Raw genomic sequence first — 8,166 nt, 5'->3', positions numbered from 1 at the left:
GTATATATAGGAGGAAGGAGTACGTCGGTGGAGCAATAGGGGCCCCACGAGGGTGGAGGGCACGCCTCGGGGGGTGGGGGTAGGTGCGCCCCCTACCTCGTGGCCTCCCTGTTGGTTGCTTGACGTGGGGTCCAAGTCTCCTGGATCTTGTTCGTTCCAAAAATCATGTTCCCGAAGGTTTCATTCCGTTTGGACTCTGTTTGATATTCTTTTTCTGTGAAACTCTAAAATAGGCAAAAAACAATTCTGGGCTGGGCCTCGGGTTAATAGGTTAGTCCCCAAAACAATATAAAAGTGAATAATAAAGCCCAATAATGTCCAAAACAGAAGATAATATAGCATGGAGCATCAAAAATTATAGATACATTGGAGACGTATCATTGATAAATACATATGTTGTCATGTTGATTACATATGGGTGTGTGCAAAGTGGTCACTGTGATACATATGATCATGGATGGGTCGTCTATTAGATCTTCTTTTGTCATCCCGCATCTCGGGTTGTAAGATTCAGTAGAGTTTTGGAAGGTTTAGTGTAAGCTAATATTATTTTTCTTATTTTGATATTTCTATCGTTGGTCTGTCTCCTCTTACTTCTACAACAATGAAAGTTTCAGTTAGATGCCACAGTTGTCAAAAGCACTCACACTGCATCATATAATATTTTCAGCGAAGATTATTCATAGCCTCCCCAATTACGCGTCTTTCGTTATGGATGGTATTTTTTTGCAGGGGCGTTATGGATGATCTTTTTTTCGCAGGGGCATTATGGATGATCTTCAAGGCTATGTATTTTGACCAAATTTTCATTTATTTTTGTTGCAACACACGGTCATGTTTTCTAGTTGATGAAAAATATATAAGAAAACTAAAGAAGACACACAATTATGCGCCCTTAATTTTCATTGGTGGAGACGTTTGTGCCATGGATCGATGACATGGCACATATCCATCCATCCATCTATCTCCTCATCCCACATCCATCCATCCACCTATCCATTCCCCGCCGCAAACTCTCTGGCTCCACCCCATCACAAACCCCTCTCTGTCTCCCCCCTCCCCCCTTCCAGATCGCCGCCGCCGCCACCTCCCCATCAGCTCCACCAGCGAGCCCTTCCTCACCGCATCCATGGCCTCTCCATGCCCTTCCTCACCGCATCGCCACCCAGAGCCCCTCCCTTCCCCACTGCATCGCCACCCTAAGCCACCTCCTTCACTAACCCTATACCCGTACCTCAACCTGCACCGCAACCCGTCGGACCCCCCTTCTCCGTGGCGGTGTGCCTCCTTTCCTGAGTTCGCCAAGGACAGTGTCTGCCTCGTCAAGCGCAGCCACAAGCCTGACCGCAAGGGTAAGGACGCTCTCGCTCGCTCTCCTCGTTTCGGATCCGGTTTGTTTTCCTCTTTCTCCAGATCTGACGCTGATTTGGCACGCAGAGTTCACCAAGGTGGCGACGTAGATGGCAATCGGGTTCGTCGTCATGGGATTCGACGGCTTCTTTGTCAAACTCATCTTCATCCCCATCAACAACATCATCGTCGGGCACAGCTTCTCTGATCTCGTCCGCGTCTCTGATCTCATCCACGACCGCGACCGCGACGGAAGTCTCCTCTGCTCGCCGGTACGGATTCCCCCAACCCCTTCCTCCAGTCCTGGCCGGCCGGCCGAGGTTCCGATCGGATCCCCTCTCGCGCTTCGTCTCTTGGCGGCGGCTGCTGGCAAGCTCTCCCTCCTCTGTCTGCACCCCGTCCAGCTAGCCGACTAACTACTGGTGCCCTATTGGCTCGCGCTCACGGGGCAAGCTACGTTCTGGTGCCTTGGACCAAACCCCAACTTCGTTTGTTCTACCTTGTGCCTGCTCAGGATTCTAGCGGGCGTATTAGTTTTGGCCTGTGGGATTCTACCTTGTGCCTTGGACCAAACACCTTGCACATGCTGCTGCTACCGCCTCCTGAAATCAATAGAGCTAGGCAGCCAGCTAATCCTGTTTGGCGTGTGTAGTAGTAGTAGACGAGCAAAGATCATGCACTTGTATTTCACTGTTAAATTTGTGCAAAAGATCTTGCCATCTGTCCTTCATAGTGATGAATGGTTGCCACCACCCTACGTATAGGGGCACATGCCATTGTTCTTTAATACCCTGTAAAAAGGGCTTTTCTTTCATTGATCAGTCTGAGTAGTGAAAAATCAAAATAGAGCTGCGACCATATGTTGTAATGAAGTGGTCCGACTTGCTTCTTGGACAAGTCCTAATTGAGATCATTCGTCCACCAAATAATTGCATTGTACTGGTATTCTCTCAATCCAACCTGTGCATACATGTTGTATTCAAGCTGGTCGTGGTTGATTGATTTGGTCATATGTTGCACTAGTAATCTCAAACATGTTGTTTCTATTTTTGTCAAGTGATATGAGATAATTGATTATGCACAATTTCCATGGATTCAAGCAAAGGGGATGTATATCTTAAACATTTGGTACATCATCTCTGTACTGTTGAACTGGTTACTTATTGTTTAATTTATCATGATGTAGTTAGGATATTTAAGTATCTAACAACAAAAACATCATGCACTCAAAACATTGACTGGTAAGAATATAGTATTTTTTAACTCTTTACTATCATCCTGTCAAAGCTTACACTTAATTTTCTCCTTATAAAGGTCAGAAAGGAAAATATAAAGAAAACCGGCACCAATTTTTCATTTCCTGGAACTGTTTCAGTACTGCTAGAGTCTAATGCTTACACTAGTTTCATTGGCGGAAATATTCATCATATGATAGCAACATAGTGCAACGCTTAGCTCTTTACTACCTAGCAATTGCCTGCACAATTAAATCAATATCTCCATGATTCTACATAGAGTTGATGAAAACTGTTGCTACAAATGATAGAAGCAAAATGCAACGCCTAGCTCTTAACTACCTTAATATACTTGATTCTTGATCGGGATTCTGATAATACCGATGGAACGAAGTATAGCTATTAGTAGATGCTAACTGTAAAATCATGTAATTTCTAACTTTTGCCATATTGTTCATTGATGTTTGCGCCCTGTTATTTCCGTACTGAAGGTAGGATTTCTGTGTTAAACCTAGGCCTGTTGTTCTTTGTTTATCTCCATTGTTTCCCAGGTAGCTAGTTATCTGTCTGATTCCATTTCCTGTCAAAATCTGTTGTTCCACCAATAGTTTTTACACAACACTTCTTGTATCCAGTTTTGCTATAAATCTGTCATGCAGGTGTATGGAAGCACGAGAAGAGTGATGGCCATGAAGACTATGGTCTCCTTGTTAGCGAGCCAGCCAGGAAATATGCCATAGTCAAAGAGCTTGATAGCCCTGTTACTTTGAAGGATGGGACAGTTGTCCTGCGGTTCGAAGTGAGGCTTCAGAATGGCCTCGAGTGTGGAGGTTTGTTCGCCGCTCCCGCTCCAGCAAATTTAGTTGGTTCTCTGATGGAGCGCTAAGTTGGAACATTAGTTTTATGATCTAAAACTGTCTGTCGTTCCTGTGATGATGAAGGTGGGCGGAGTCTAAAACTGCTTGTCGTTCCTGTGATGATGAAGGTGGGCGGAGTGATCTGCTTTTTTCTCTCTCCCTTTTGGGGGGCTTTACCAACTGAAGCCATGACTCGTCTAGTGATGACTGGTCATGTACTAGCTATCTAATAAGCTTGCTTTGATACAGAATGAACGAATGTCATCTTAGTTTGCACCTCATCTAGCACACTGCCTAAAATTGTCACTATTGTTTCAATGAAATCAGTAGAATTACCTTGTGGTTCCTCTATTTGCTTCATATTATGGTTGTTCTACTGCTAATGTCTTACTAGCTTGTTCTTGCTCATCGTGTTCCTACTTGTAGTTGATTTTCCATGTGCCTAAGTATATGAGTAGTACACGTGCAAGCAAACATTTGAACTCAAACCCATCCATCCTTTGTACTGTACTATACTGAAGAAGTAATGTAGATGATTATACATGCAGTTTTATTAAGTGAATGCCATGCAAACAACTAACTTGCTCTTGTCCATGTAGATGGAGTAGGAGGATGAGCAGCAACAATAAATGAGCCTGTTGGTGAAGAAGCACATGATGACCAGAACTCGTTCAAGTGATCTTTAGTCCTTCCAAAACAAGGTCTTGATGTCCCCCTTATAGAAAATGTTCATATATGTTCCTGCATGATGCGTGTGTGCATGTTGGATGGTCACGTTCTAGTGTACTAGCTAGCTAGTAAGCTTGTTTTGCTACCGGATGATTGAATGTCATCTCAGTTTGTACCTCATCTAGCTCACCACCTCAAATGGCCACTGTTTTGTTAGTGTTTCCTTCTTGGTTGGCTAAACATATCGTTTGTTTGATTTCGAGCATTAGATGCTCTCCATTGATGATTGCCTAATTTTATTCATCGTCTCCACAATATATTCATTTGATTGTCTGCTACATCTCCACTTAAATACTCTTATTGCTACTGTCCAGCCTTTGTTCAATTGGACTGACTATATATGTCTTGTTAAAATTGTGGTCTTGATCTTTTCTTTAAACATGTGACATCATGCATAACTAGCTCTTCCTTTTCAATCTAAACCTGTGACCTCTTTTGTTTTTAGTCACATTGTTGTTTTGCTGTGCTTGATAAACCTGAGACTTCTTTCTATTGTAATATCGAAGTTGTTTGGTTCTGGCCTCAGTAGTAGTACACTAATATTGAAGTTGTTCACTCTTTTACAGGAGCTCTAGGCCTAATTTGTTTGGAGTGTGAAGCCATGAAGCCAAGTGCGAATCAGTGAAGCCCTACTTAGCACTGTAAATTGTAATATTGTAACAGATTGTAAAAGACTAATGTAGTGTTATTTGATGAATTATATTTTTCCCGTCCTATTTCAAAATAGTGAGTATGTATGTTAAAAATATGTGAAATGGAAACTTGACCAGCGGGACCAATTTATGTCCCACTTATGAATATAATCTAAGAAATTTTGAAATTTTTGACATGTGGGACCTATCTGACTAGTGGGACCAGCTCTAAAATAAAACGATTGAAAAATAGAAAATCAATTGATGGAAAGAAGGCCACGGCCCATCAGTAAAAAAGGCTGCAATATTGGGCTTGGCTCATGAACCCAACCAAAAATTGACAGAAAAAAATACAAATAGGCTGAATTGTTGGGCTCAGTTCATTTAAAACACCAAATTGGACCGGGCTGATTCTTATCCACGTCAGCTTGCCACGCTGGATCTCTACGTGGCCTGGAGAGGGTGCTAGTGACCAAAAAGTTGGTCGTGGAACCAATGACCTTTTACATATCATAAAGGTCGCTAATTTCAGTTTGCGACCGCCAGCTTTTGACCATCTGTTTTTGGTCGCAAAAAGGTCGCAAATGAAAAATAATGACCTTTCAGTGACCAATAGTGATGGTCGCAAGTTGACATATTTCTTATAGTGACAGAAGGGAAAATAAGTGTGGGTCTTTGGCTATGGCTGGGAGCTGGGGCTCAAGTTAATATAGCGGGTGAATGGCAATGAGCCGCGGCAGACGGATGGACAACTGGCGCCGGAGTAGGTTCGTCGGGCGTGAATGCGGACGCTGCTTCAGTGACTTAACTGCAGATGCGTTTGGGTTACTGACATGTGGGCCCAACGGGCATCTGGCCCGCATGTCAGTGACACACCAATTGCACCTGCAGTTAAGTCCGGTGAATGCGGCATTGACATTCTGGAGAGACGGTGACCGTTTTAGATGGGAAGCGCGCGCTAGCGATGGAAGGGGTTTCGGTGTGCAGTGGCACCAAGATCGGTCGCTCACGATAGTACATACTCTGTACCATACTACCATAGTACCCTCTCTAGCTTAGGCTATTTTATAGATTGTCGTTGTGATGGACAATATACATGAGCAAGGCGGTCCGAGTATGACCGTTGGTGTTGAGCCAGGTGAATACATGCTCGGCGTTCGCATAGGCCTCCATCAAACATCTAAACAGTAATGTCAGGCACCGCCGGGGCGCGCAGGTGATGGGCTCGTCGTTTGCGTTGCGCCATGAGCAGGACTTTGATTTAGAGGGCGACGTGCATGCATTAGCATGCTTTGACAACATGAGCGTGAGTGTCTGACGCGAAGTATTTCATTTTCATTTGGCTGACGAGGGTGCGTTGTAGCGACGAGTCTGTGGTTTGATTCCCCACATACACATAATTTTGGTTTTTACAATATTTCTTTCTCCATTGATAGGTAGGCTCGCGTAGATAGATAAAGAACACGAGCTGATGAGGCGCATGCGGACTGTTTGACTGGTTAACCAGACAAATACGGAGCTATACGCTGAGCCAGTGACCATATAATCACCATATCTCGTATACAATGATCAAAGTGAGCTATCAAGACAAGTTTGATGATCGCTAATGCATTTTACTCGGTAATAAATGACCAGGATTGAAGGGGAATCCAAATTTGCTTCGTCTTCTGTCCTTGAGCTTTTGACAAACCAATGCACTATACGGTTGTCCGGCCACTCCACCCCAGAGCTCTCACCAAGCGTCATTCATGCCACCGCGCCGCACACTAACCAGTAAGGCAGCGATGGCATCCCGCCGCGTCGAGTTCCTCGCCGCCCACGACCGCACACAAAATGGTAGGGAAGCGATGGCATCCCGCGTGCCGAGTTCATCGCCTCTCGCGACCTCACAACTATGTGGGAGGAATTTGAAGATGCCAAGGCCGAATGGGCGGTAGAGCAAGAGGCGGCCAAAGCCGCACAGAGGGAGCGGAAAAGTCAGAAAGCACTCAAGAAAAAGATAGGCCCGCCGCCGCAAGAAAGAAAAGGTCGCACGCGCTGCTGCGGAGAGGTCGGCAGAGATCCAAGCACGGTGGGGTGTTGCCGACAAAGCCGGGAAGGAGAATGACGACGTCTGGCCAGCATGTGAGAAGTAGTAGTACTAGTAGTTAGTATGTGTGTCTGTGTCTGAGTACGAGCATGTACCAATACTACTAGTTACTACTGTAGTTTTTAGAGCAAAGTACCAGTAAATTAGCCTAGACGAAATGGAAAAATTCCTATCCTAAGCATCAAATGGCATCTCTTTCTCTATAGGAATTGAGATGCATGTCATCTCACTTCCTATGATTTTCATATTCCTATCCTATGAACGAAAGGAGGCCTCTGTTGGAGTAACTACTGTAGCTAGCAGTACTGCTGGTACAGTAGTTTTCTTGAAGAAGCGGAATTCAACGAAGTCATGATGGTTCCTTCGTCCGAGCAACTTCAAAGTGGGAAGTGGGCCTGTGATTTGACGGTCATTAGTCATTGTTACTGCGGCGCGACGACCTGGGTGACTCTCCCTTGGAGTTCTGCGTGCATGGCAAGTGGACCAGGATGGTCTACGTCCCACATGTCGGCGAATGGAAGTATTCTTTTCGATATCGAGGAGCAAGGAAACCGCGTGGTATAGTATCACTGCTGATTGGTTCGCAAAAAAATAGTATCACTGCCGATTTATAATTATTTTTTATTTCTGATAAATGCTAGCGTTTCAACTCTTACGACGAAGGGTGCCAAACACGGCACGTGCTGGATGTCCCACGCGTCAGCGAAAGGAGTGGGACATGAACATCGTGGTAGAGCCCAACGTAAAAAACAGCGTGGTAGAGCGTCTCCACTTCTTCCACTTCTGGGTCGGAGACCACACGTAGTAGTACTTAGTGGTATGAACGATACAAAGTGCAACCTAGAGAGAAAGACATGTCTAGTTGGAAGGTCTCGGGGCATACATGTAAACAAATATAAAAGTTAATATGTGCCTCCAACTAATATAGTAGTAGTAGAGTACTTAGGCACATACTCCATAACATCACCGTGCATTGCACGTACAACATTTAGTGGTAGTACGTAGTAAGAGACAAATGCCGCCCAAGAGTTCCCTTCTCGACCTACTTTTGGGTGTTTGGTAGAGTGTATGGAGGGTGCATGAGTCCACACTAGTTTAGCACAAATACACTAGAGGCATGCATGAAGAGAGCATGCATGAAGAGGGGTGTTGAGTTGAGCATGCATGAAGATGGAACAACTATGCTGAGACGAGAACGCAACCAAACACACCCTATATGCCACGCATGTTCATACCATTTGTACCTTTCTACTTCACTTACTGCGCTACATTAC

At 44.7% G+C, this 8,166-nt stretch overlaps 1 long non-coding RNA gene across 2 annotated transcripts; it reads left to right on the top strand.

Moving 5' to 3' along the window:
* The first annotated feature begins 1,008 nt into the window (after window positions 1-1,008).
* Window positions 1,009-4,965, top strand: LOC125508153 (uncharacterized). Of its 2 annotated transcripts, XR_007283230.2 has the most exons (6): window positions 1,017-1,352; window positions 1,438-1,622; window positions 3,245-3,415; window positions 3,527-3,570; window positions 4,042-4,143; window positions 4,738-4,965. It is a non-coding gene; the product is annotated as an uncharacterized LOC125508153 (long non-coding RNA). The 2 variants fall into 2 exon arrangements; XR_007283229.2 differs by having other exon boundaries at window positions 1,009-1,352; window positions 1,438-3,415.
* Window positions 4,966-8,166: the final 3,201 nt, after the last annotated feature.

Source organism: Triticum urartu, chromosome 5A (assembly GCF_056163025.1).
Source record: "Triticum urartu cultivar PI428250 chromosome 5A, HENAU_Tu73, whole genome shotgun sequence".
In the NCBI taxonomy this organism is placed as follows: Eukaryota; Viridiplantae; Streptophyta; class Magnoliopsida; order Poales; family Poaceae; genus Triticum; species Triticum urartu.
This window is presented reverse-complemented; position numbering and strand designations above follow the sequence as displayed.